Source organism: Scyliorhinus torazame, chromosome 5 (genome assembly GCF_047496885.1).
Source record: "Scyliorhinus torazame isolate Kashiwa2021f chromosome 5, sScyTor2.1, whole genome shotgun sequence".
Lineage (NCBI taxonomy): Eukaryota > Metazoa > Chordata > Chondrichthyes > Carcharhiniformes > Scyliorhinidae > Scyliorhinus > Scyliorhinus torazame.
In genome coordinates this window covers 98,522,798-98,534,179 of record NC_092711.1, presented here as the reverse complement: position 1 = coordinate 98,534,179, position 11,382 = coordinate 98,522,798, and the positions used below count along the sequence as shown (strand labels likewise).

The window sequence follows — 11,382 nt, the reverse complement described above, 5'->3', positions numbered from 1 at the left end:
ACCTGATTCTTCTTCAGAACTGAGTGTTTGCAGCATTGTGATTTCATTTGCCAAACATACTGAATGTGAACTTTGTGGTTCTTACAGATATCTGGCTGTAAATCTGATTTCAGACGTTCCTCTGAACACTTTTCAACCTCAGCTCCAGCTCATTGTCCTTCACTAAAGACCCGGGTAGAAAATCCCGCCACAAGATGGCGGCGGCCGCTGGGTGATGTCACCGGGGAGGAGGTCCCGCCCACTCCCTCGAAGTCCCGCCCACTCCCTCTTCCCGTACTAAGATGGCCGCCCAAGCGCACTGCTCCAAGAACAAAAGACCCGACTTCCATTCCCAAGATGGCGGCGTTCGCCGGTTGATCCGGGGCCTGTCACCGGGGAGGAAGTCCCGCCCACCCCGTCTTCCCTAACCAAGATGGCTATCCCAGCGCTCCGCGCCAAGAAAAGACCCGACTTCCATTCCCAAGATGGTGGTGGTCGCCGGTTGACCCGCGCCTGTCACAGTGGAGGAAGCCCTGCCCATACCCTCTTCCCATACTAAGATGGCCGCCCCAGCGCTCCGCTCCAAGAACAAAAGACCCGACGTCCTTTCCCAAGATGGCGACCGGTTGCAGGGAAAATCCAGACCCGGATTACTTTCTTCCTATCGGCGTCAATCACTCCCCAGCCATTATGAGTTGGAGCATACACAGTGCGGGTGTGAAGCTGGACTCAGGCGGGTGAGTAGAGGCCCCAACCCCCCCCAATAAGACCCACTGATTTGTTGTCAGTCTGCAGCCAGGAGCTGGAGAACTGAACCCAGGCAGAGGAGAGGGGGGGAGAAAACTGGGAGTGGAGGAAAGAAATGGTGCAGATGGTGAGATGGGTTTGGATTTCAGCCCAGGGAGAGTGTGTGGGACGGGGATTTACAGCTTTGGGGGAACAAGAGAGGAAAAAATGTTCCAGAGAAACTAGAATTGTCTGTTCAGAATTGCTATCCTGGACTTACAGTGATGACTTTTATAAACTCCTTTTACAGGATATTGGAAGTGGAGAATTGGCTGACAGAAAATTCAAACCAAACATCAAGGTCTGACAGAGTCACTCAATTTTTTTAAGCTGAATATCATCGGTATTTGAATGTGGAAGGAGTACTGTTTGTCTCAGGAAAAAGATAATGTTGTGGAGGAGAATGCTGAGACCCAGGCTATTAGAATAGATGGCATGGAGGTACGTAGAGAAGAGGTGTTGGCAATTCTGGACAGGCTGAAAATAGAGAAGTCCCCGGGGCCCGATGGGATTTATCCTAGGATTCTCTGGGAAGCCAGGGAAGAGATTGCTGAGCCTTTGGCTTTGATTTTTATGTCATCATTGGCTACAGGAATAGTGCCAGAGGACTGGAGGATAGCAAATGTGGTCCCTTTGTTCAAAAAGGGGAGCAGAGACAACCCCGGCAACTATAGACCGGTGAGCCTCACGTCTGTAGTGGGTAAAGTCTTGGAGGGGATTATAAGAGACAAGATTTATAATCATCTAGATAGGAATAATATGATCAGGGATAGTCAGCATGGCTTTGTGAAGGGTAGGTCATGCCTCACAAACCTTATCGAGTTCTTTGAGAAGGTGACTGAACAGGTAGACGAGGGTAGAGCAGTTGATGTGGTGTATATGGATTTCAGTAAAGCGTTTGATAAGGTTCCCCACTGTAGGCTATTGCAGCAAATACGGAGGCTGGGGATTGAGGGTGATTTAGAGATGTGGATCAGAAATTGGCTAGCTGAAAGAAGACAGAGGGTGGTGGTTGATGGGAAATGTTCAGAATGGAGTTCAGTTACAAGTGGTGTACCACAAGGATCTGTTCTGGGGCCGTTGCTGTTTGTCATTTTTATCAATGACCTAGAGGAAGGCGCAGAAGGGTGGGTGAGTAAATTTGCAGACAACACTAAAGTCGGTGGTGTTGTCGACAGTGTGGAAGGATGTAGCAGGTTACAGAGGGACATAGATAAGCTGCAGAGCTGGGCTGAGAGATGGCAAATGGAGTTTAATGTAGAGAAGTGTGAGGTGATTCACTTTGGAAGGAATAACAGGAATGCGGAATATTTGGCTAATGGTAAAGTTCTTGGAAGTGTGGATGAGCAGAGGGATCTAGGCGTCCATGTACATAGATCCCTGAAAGTTGCCACCCAGGTTGATAGGGTTGTGAAGAAGACCTATGGAGTGTTGGCCTTTATTGGTAGAGGGATTGAGTTCCGGAGTCAGGAGGTCATGTTGCAGCTGTACAAAACTCTGGTACGGCCGCATTTGGAGTATTGCGTACAGTTCTGGTCACCGCATTATAGGAAGGACGTGGAGGCTTTGGAGCGGGTGCAGAGGAGATTTACCGTGATGTTGCCTGGTATGGAGGGAAAATCTTATGAGGAAAGGCTGATGGACTTGAGGTTGTTTTCGTTGGAGAGAAGGTTAAGAGGAGACTTAATAGAGGCATACAAAATGATCAGGGGGTTAGCTAGGGTGGACAGTGAGAGCCTTCTCCCGTGGATGGAAATGGCTGGCACGAGGGAACATAGCTTTAAACTGAGGGGTAATAGATATAGGACAGAGGTCAGAGGTAGGTTCTTTACGCAAAGAGTGGTGAGGCCGTGGAATGCCCTACCTGCAACAGTAGTGAACTCGCCAACATTGAGGGCATTTAAAAGTTTATTGGATAAGCATATGGATGATAATGGCATAGTGTAGGTTAGATGGCTTTTGTTTCGGTGCAACATCGTGGGCCGAAGGGCCTGTACTGCGCTGTATCGTTCCATGTTCTATGTCTGTTCTGTTTGTTGGAAAAGATTTCAAACATCAGTGTAACTGGAAAAGCACAGAGACACACATACACAGTGAGTGTTCCAGTAAACTGAGTGTGGAAAGAGCTTTAAGCAGTTACACAGACAGAAAAACCATCACACCATTTACAGCGGAGAGAAACCCTACACGTGTTCTGTGTGGGCGAGAGTTCTATATAACTAACATAATTTTCGAGCTTTTACTCGATACTCGTCCTATGAAGGCAAGCATGCCATATGCTTTCTTTACCACCATTTCCACCTGTGCTGCCACTTTTAAGAATCTGTGGACCTACATGCCCAGATCTCTCGGTGTTTCTGCTCCTGATGGTTCTGCCATTTATTTTATAGGTCCCACCTGAATTGGATCTACCAAACTGCATCACCTTGCATTTGTCCGGGTTAAATTTTATCTGCCATTTCTCTAGCTAATTTTGCAGCCTATCTCTGCAGTTCTATTCTCTGACAATCTTCATCACTATCCGCAACTCCTGCAATCTTAGTATCATCCGCAAACTTGCTAATCAGACCCGCTATGTTTTCTTCCAAGTCGTTTATATATATATTACAAAGAGCAGAGGTCCCAGTACTGATCCCTGTGGAACACCACTAGTTACAGACCTCCATTCGGAAAAACACCCTTCTGCTGCTACCCTCTATGGCCAAACCATTTCTGGATCCATCCAGCTAGTTCACCCCGACCCCATGTGATCTATGTTTTTGCACCAGCCTGTCATGAGGGACCTTATCAAATGCTTTACTAAAGTCCATGTAGACTTCCCTCGTCAATCATTTTTGTCACCTCAAAAAACCCAATTAAATTAGTGAGACATGATCTCCCTCGCACAAAACCATGCTGTCTGTCGCTAATAAAACCATTCGCATCCAAATGTGCATTGATCCTATCTCTGAGAATCTTTTCCAACAATTTCACTATCACTGAAGTCAAGCTCACTGGCCCATAATTACCCGGATTATCCTTGCAACTCTTCTTAAATAACGGTACAACATTGGCTATCCTCCAATCCTCTAGGATCTCACCAGTGACCAATGAGGACACAAAGATTTATGTTCGAGACCCAGCGATTTCATCTCTTATGTCCCTCAGTAATCTGGGATAGATGCCATCTGGCCATGGGGATTTGTCTACTTTAATGCTTTTTTTAAAAAAAAGATATTTTATTGAAAATGTTTGGCCAAACATCACCGTACATTGTGTATCCTTTACACAGTAATATAACAGTACAAATAACAATGGCCTGTTTTATAAACAAAAAATAAATAATATATAACAAAAACTAAAACTAAATGGCAACTGCCTTGTCTCAGATAAACACTCTCCAAAAATATGATTTAACAGTCCAATATACAATTATCTATAACAACAACCTATACATATTATACATATATATTAACAACCCTGAGAGTCCTTCTGGTTCCTCCCCCCCCCCTCTCTTCCCCCCTCCCCCTCTCTTCCCCCCCCTCCCCCTCTCTTCCCCCCCTCCCCCTCTCTTCCCCCCCCTCCCCCTCTCTTCCCCCCCTCCCCCTCTCTTCCCCCCCCTCCCCCTCTCTTCCCCCCTCCCCCTCCCCCTCCCCCTCTCTTCCCCCCCTCCCCCTCTCTTCCCTCCTCCCCCTCTCTTCCCCCCTCCCCCTCTCTTCCCCCCCTCCCCCTCTCTTCCCCCCCTCTCTTCCCCCCCTCCCCCTCTCTTCCCCCCCTCCCCCTCTCTTCCCCCCCCTCCCCCTCTCTTCCCCCCCCTCCCCCTCTCTTCCCCCCCCTCCCCCTCTCTTCCCCCCCCTCCCCCTCTCTTCCCCCCCCTCCCCCTCTCTTCCCCCCCTCCCCCTCTCTTCCCCCCTCTCTTCCCCCCCCCTCTCTTCCCCCCCTCCCCCTCTCTTTCCCCCCCCCTCCCCCTCTCTTTCCCCCCCCTCCCCCTCTCTTTCCCCCCCCTCCCCCTCTCTTTCCCCCCCCTCCCCCTCTCTTCCCCCCCCCCACCGGGCTGCTGCTGCTGTCTTCTTCTTTTCCATTCCCTCTATCTTTCTCTGAGGTATTCGACGAACGGTTGCCACCGCCTGGTGAACCCTTGAGCCGATCCCCTTAGGACGAACTTAATCCTTTCCAGCTTTATAAACCCTGCCATGTCATTTAGCCAGGTCTCCACCCCCGGGGGCTTGGCTTCCTTCCACATCAACAGTATCCTGCGCCGGGCTACTAGGGACGCAAAGGCCAAAACATCAGCCTCTCTCGCCTCCTGCACTCCCGGCTCTTCTGCAACCCCAAATATAGCCAACCCCCAGCTTGGTTCGACCTGGACCCCCACTACTTTCGAAAGCACCTTTGTCACCCCCACCCAAAACCCCTGTAGTGCCGGACATGACCAGAACATTGATTCGCTGGGCTTCTCGAGCATCTCGCACACCTATCGTCTACCCCCAAAAATTTACTGAGCCGTGCTCCAGTCATATGCGCCCTGTGTAACACCTTAAATTGTATCAGGCTTAGCCTGGCACAAGAGGACGATGAGTTTACCCTACGTAGGGCATCAGCCCACAGCCCCTCCTCAATCTCCTCCCCCAGCTCTTCTTCCCATTTCCCTTTCAGCTCATCTACCATAATCTCCCCCTCGTCCCTCATTTCCCTATATATGTCTGATACCTTACCGTCCCCCACCCATGTCTTTGAGATCACTCTGTCCTGCACCTCCTGCGTCGGGAGCTGCGGGAATTCCCTCACCTGTTGTCTCGCAAAAGCCCTCAGTTGCATATACCGGAATGCATTCCCTTGGGGCAACCCATATTTCTCGGTCAGCGCTCCCAGACTTGCAAACTTCCCATCCACAAACAGATCTTTCAATTGTGTTACTCCTGCTCTTTGCCATATTCCAAATCCCCCATCCATTCTCCCTGGAGCAAACCTATGATTATTTCTTATCGGGGACCCCACCAAGGCTCCTGTCTTTCCCCTATGCCGTCTCCACTGCCCCCAAATTTTCAAAGCAGCCACCACCACCGGGCTTGTGGTGTATTTCTTCAGTGAGAGCGGCAATGGGGCCGTCACCATAGCTTGTAGGCTAGTCCCCCTACAGGACGCCCTCTCCATCTCTTCCACGCTGCTCTCTCCACTTCTCCCATCCACTTACTCACCATTGAGATATTGGCGGCCCAGTAGTACTCACTTAGGCTCGGTAGTGCCAGCCCCCCACCCCCCTATCCCTACTGCGCTGTAAAAATCCCTTCCTCACTCTCTGGGTCTTCCCGGCCCACACAAAACTCATGATACTCTTTTCAATCCTTTTGAAAAAAGCCTTTGTGATCACCACCGGGAGGCACTGAAACACAAAAAGGAATCTCGGGAGGACTACCATTTTAACCGCCTGCACCCTCCCTGCCAATGACAGGGATACCATGTCCCATCTCTTGAAGTCCTCCTCCATCTGTTCCACCAACCGCGTTAAATTTAACCTATGCAATGTGCCCCAATTCTTGGCTATCTGGATCCCCAAGTAACGAAAGTCCCTTGTTACCTTCCTCAGCGGTAAGTCGTCTATTTCTCTGCTCTGCTCCCCTGGATGCACCACAAACAACTCACTTTTCCCCATGTTCAGTTTATATCCTGAGAATTCTCCAAACTCACGAAGTGTCCGCATTATCTCTGGCATCCCCTCCGCCAGGTCCGCTACATATAGCAGCAAATCGTCCGCATACAGAGATACCCGGTGTTCTTCTCCTCTGAGTACTCCCCTCCACTTCCTGGAACCCCTCAATGCTATTGCCAGAGGCTCAATCGCCAGCGCAAACAATAATGGGGACAGAGGGCATCCCTGCCTTGTCCCTCTATGGAGCCGAAAGTATGCAGATCCCCGTCCATTCGTGACCACACTCGCCATCGGGGCCCTATAGAACAGCTGTACCCATCTAACATACTCATCTCCAAAACCAAATCTCCTCAGCACCTCCCACAAATAATCCCACTCCACTCTATCAAATGCTTTCTCGGCATCCATCGCCACCACTATCTCCGCTTCCCCCTCTGGTGGGGGCATCATCATTACCCCTAGCAGCCTCCGTATATTCGTATTCAGCTGTCTCCCCATCACAAACCCAGTTTGGTCCTTGTGGACCACCCCCGGGACACAATCCTCTATCCTCATTGCCATTACCTTAGCCAGAATCTTAGCGTCTACATTTAGGAGGAAAATAGGTTTATAGGACCTGCATTGCAGCGGGTCTTTTTCCTTCTTTAGGAGAAGCGATATCGTTGCCTCAGACATAGTCGGGGGCAGCTGTCCCCTTTCCTTTGCCTCATTAAAGGTCCTCATCAGTAGCGGGGCGAGCAAGTCCACATATTTCCTATAAAATTCAACTGGAAATCCATCCGGTCCCGGAGCCTTCCCCGCCTGCATGCTCCTAATTCCTTTCACTACTTCCTCTATTTCGATCTGTGCTCCCAGTCCCACCCTCTCCTGCTCCTCCACCTTAGGAAATTCCAGCCGGTCCAGAAAGCCCATCATTCTCTCCCTCCCATCCGGGGGTTGAGCTTCGTATAATCTTTTATAGAATGCCTTGAACACTCCATTCACTCTCTCCGCTCCATCTCTCCTTCCTCATCCCTCACTCCCCCTATTTCCCTCGCTGCTCCCCTTTTCCTCAATTGGTGGGCCAGCAACTTGCTCGCCTTCTCCCCATATTCGTACTGTACACCCTGTGCCTTCCTCCACTGTGCCTCTGCAGTACCCGTTGTCAGCAAGTCAAATTCTACGTGTAGCCTTTGCCTTTCCCTGTACAGTCCCTCCTCCGGTGCCTCCGCATATTGCCTGTCCACCCTCAGAAGTTCTTGCAGCAACCGCTCCCGTTCCCTACTCTCCTGCTTTCCTTTATGTGCCCTTATTGATATCAGCTCCCCTCTAACCACTGCCTTCAGCGCCTCCCAGACCAGTCCCACCTGGACCTCCCCATTATCATTGAGTTCCAAGTACTTTTCAATGCACCCCCTCACCCTTAGACACACCCCCTCATCTGCCATTAGTCCCATGTCCATTCTCCAGGGTGGGCGCCCTTCTGTTTCCTCCCCTATCTCCAAGTCCACCCAATGTGGAGCGTGATCCGAAATGGCTATAGCCGTATACTCCGTTCCCCTCACCTTCGGGATCAACGCCCTTCCCAAAACAAAAAAGTCTATTTGCGAATAGACTTTGTGGACATAGGAGAAAAACGAAAACTCCTTACTCCTAGGTCTGCTAAATCTCCATGGGTCTACTCCTCCCATCTGCTCCATAAAATCTTTAAGCACCTTAGCTGCTGCCGACCTCCTTCCAGTCCTGGACCTCGACCTGTCCAGCCCTGGTTCCAGCACCGTATTGAAATCTCCCCCCATTACCAACTTTCCCACCTCTAGGTCCGGGATGCGTCCTAGCATACGCCTCATAAAATTGGCATCATCCCAGTTCGGGGCATATACGTTTACCAAAACCACCGTCTCCCCCTGCAGTTTGCCACTCACCATCACGTATCTGCCCCCGCTATCCACCACTATAGTCTTTGCCTCAAACATTACCCGCTTCCCCACTAATATAGCCACCCCCCTGTTTTTCGCATCTAGCCCCGAATGAAACACCTGCCCCACCCATCCTTTGCGTAGTCTAACCTGGTCTATCAGTTTCAAGTGCGTCTCCTGTAACATAACCACGTCTGCCTTAAGTTTCTTAAGGTGTGCGAGTACCCGTGCCCTCTTTATCGGCCCGTTCAGCCCTCTCACATTCCACGTGATCAGCCGGGTTAGGGGGCTTTTTACCCCCCCCCCTCGTCGATTAGCCATCCCCTTTTTCCAGCTCCTCACCCGGTTCCCACGCAGCTGTGTCCCCCCCAGGCGGTGCCCCCCCCCCCTGCTAGATCCCCCACTAGCGTAGTTACACCCCCATGTTGCTCCCAGAAGTCAGCAAACTCTGGCCGACCTCGGCTTCCCCCCGTGACCTCGGCTCGCACCGTGCGACGCCCCCTCCTTCCTGCTTCCCTATTCCCGCCATGATTATCCTAGCGCGGGAACTAAGCCTGCGCTTCCCCCTTGGCCCCGCCCCCAATGGCCAACGCCCCATCTCCTCCACCTCCCCTCCTCCCCCCATCACCACCTGTGGAAGAGAGAAAAGTTACCACATCGCAGGAGTAATGACATAAAACTCCTCTTTCCCCCCTTTTTACCCCCCTCTTCGCCCCCCATACTCGCCCCACCACTTTGTTTCAAACGTTCTTTTTTAATATCCCGCTCATTCCAATTTTTCTTCTACAATAAAAGTCCACGCCTCATCCGCCGTCTCAAAGTAGTGGTGCCTCCCTTGATATGTGACCCACAGTCTTGCCGGTTGCAGCATTCCGAATTTTATCTTCTTTTTGTGAAGCACCGCCTTGGCCCGATTAAAGCTCGCCCTCCTTCTCGCCACCTCCGCACTCCAGTCTTGGTATACGCGGATCACCGCGTTCTCCCACTTACTGCTCCGAGTTTTCTTTGCCCATCTAAGGACCATCTCTCTATCCTTAAAACGGAGGAATCTCACCACTATGGCTCTAGGAATTTCTCCTGCTCTCGGTCCTCGCGCCATCACTCGGTATGCTCCCTCCACCTCCAGCGAACCCGCCGGGGCCTCCGCTCCCATTAACGAGTGCAGCATCGTGCTCACATATGCCCCGACGTCCGCTCCCTCCGCACCTTCAGGAAGACCAAGAATCCTTAAGTTATTCCTCCTCGCGTTGTTCTCCAGCATCTCCAGTCTTTCCACACATCGTTTATGGTGTGCCTCGTGCATCTCCGTCTTCACCACCAGGCCCTGTATGTCGTCCTCATTCTCGGCAGCCTTTGCCTTCACGACCTGAAGCTCCCGCTCCTGGGTCTTTTGCTCCTCCTTTAGCCCTTCGATCGCCTGTAATATCGGGGCCAACAGCTCCTTCTTCATTTCCTTTTTAAGTTCTTCCACACAACATTTCAAGAACTCTTGTTGTTCAGGGCCCCATGTTAAACTACCACCTTCCGACGCCATCTTGGTTTTTGCTTGCCTTACTTGCCGCTGCTCTAGAGGATCCACCGCAATCTGGCCACTTTCCCCTCCTTTTTCCATCGGTATCCAGGGGGGATTCCCTTCTGGTTTACCGCACAGTGTTTTTAGCCGTTAAAATTGCCGTTGGGGCTCCTATCAAGAGCCCAAAGGTCCGTTCCACCGGGAGCTGCCGAAACGTGCGACTTAGCTGGTCATCGCCGCACCCGGAAGTCCACTTTAATGCTTTTTAACATACGTAACACTTCCTCAATCATAATAACGACCTGTTCTAAAGTGTTTACACATCTCTGAGACACCACCAATCAGCATGTCCCTCTCCTTTGTGAATACCGATGCAAAATACTCATTAAGGACCACACCTACTTCCTCTGATTCTACACATAATTTCCCTCCTTTGTCCTTGAGTGGACCAACTCTTTCTCTACCTACCCTCTTGTTCCTAATATATGTATAAATGCCTTGGGATTCTCCTTAATCCTATCGGCCAAGGACATTTGGTGACCCCTTTTTCCCCTCCTAACTCCCTGCTTGAGCTCTTTTCTACTTTCCTTGTATTCCTTAAGTGCTTCATCTGTTTTTAGTTGCCTTTACCTCACATATGCATTTTTTTCATTTTGACAAGATTCTCAATTTCCCTGGTCATCCATGGTTCCCGAATCATGGGCGGGATTCTCCACTCCCGCGCCGAAGTGCCCACGCCCTCGTGAACGGCGTTGAGGTTCACGCCGGCGCGAAACGGCCCCTATCCAGACCGATTCAGGGCCCGATAATGGGCTAGGAGCGGGGCCGCGTCATCTACATGCGCCAGGCCTTGTCATCGCGTAAAGGCGGCACCGCATACCTGACGCGGCCGGCGCCGCATAACTGGCGTCACCCGCGCATGCGTGGTTGCCGTCCTCCCTGAGTCCGCCCGCAAGAAGATGGCGGACGGATCTTGTGGGACTGCGGAAGGAAGGAGGTTCTCCTTCAGAGAGGATGGCCCGACAATCAGTGGGCACCGATCGCAGGCCACCCCACATTTGAGATACCCCCCGGTGCAGGTACCACCCCCCCCCCCCCCCCCGCAGGCCGCCGCCCCCCCCTCCCCACCCCCCAGCGTTCCCGCGCTGTTCCCTACGGCAGCGACCAGGTGTGGACGGCGCCGCGGGGAACCCGCCGTTTTGGGCTGGCCACTCGGCCCATCCGGGCCTAAGAATAGCAGGGGTGCCGGAGAATCGCCATTTTGGGTGTCTCGGGCGATTCTGCGGCCCACGGAACTCAACGGGGCCGTTCCCGCCACTTGGGAGAATCGTGGGTGGGCGTCGGACCGGCGTCGCGGGAAATTTTGGCGGCCCAGGCGATTCTCCCAACCGGCGCGGGAGTGGAGAATCGCGCCCCCTGCCTTTCCTGTCCTTCATTTTTACCGGCACATGCCTGTCCTGCACTCCCATCTACTGCTCCTTAAGAGACTCACACATGTCAAATGTGGATTTACCCTCAAACAGCCTCTCCCAAACAACAGCATCCAAATCCTGCCTAATCTGGTTGTAGTTAGGCTG

The 11,382-nt window shown here is 51.7% G+C and overlaps 1 long non-coding RNA gene across 1 annotated transcript in view; it reads left to right on the top strand.

The window, feature by feature from the left end:
- The first annotated feature begins 536 nt into the window (after positions 1 to 536).
- The window catches only part of LOC140421546 (uncharacterized), a 28,455-nt gene continuing 17,609 nt past the window's right edge, over positions 537 to 11,382 (top strand). The window contains exon 1 of the long non-coding RNA XR_011946899.1: positions 537 to 716. This is a non-coding gene — a long non-coding RNA (uncharacterized lncRNA). The remainder of the gene's footprint in view (positions 717 to 11,382) is intronic.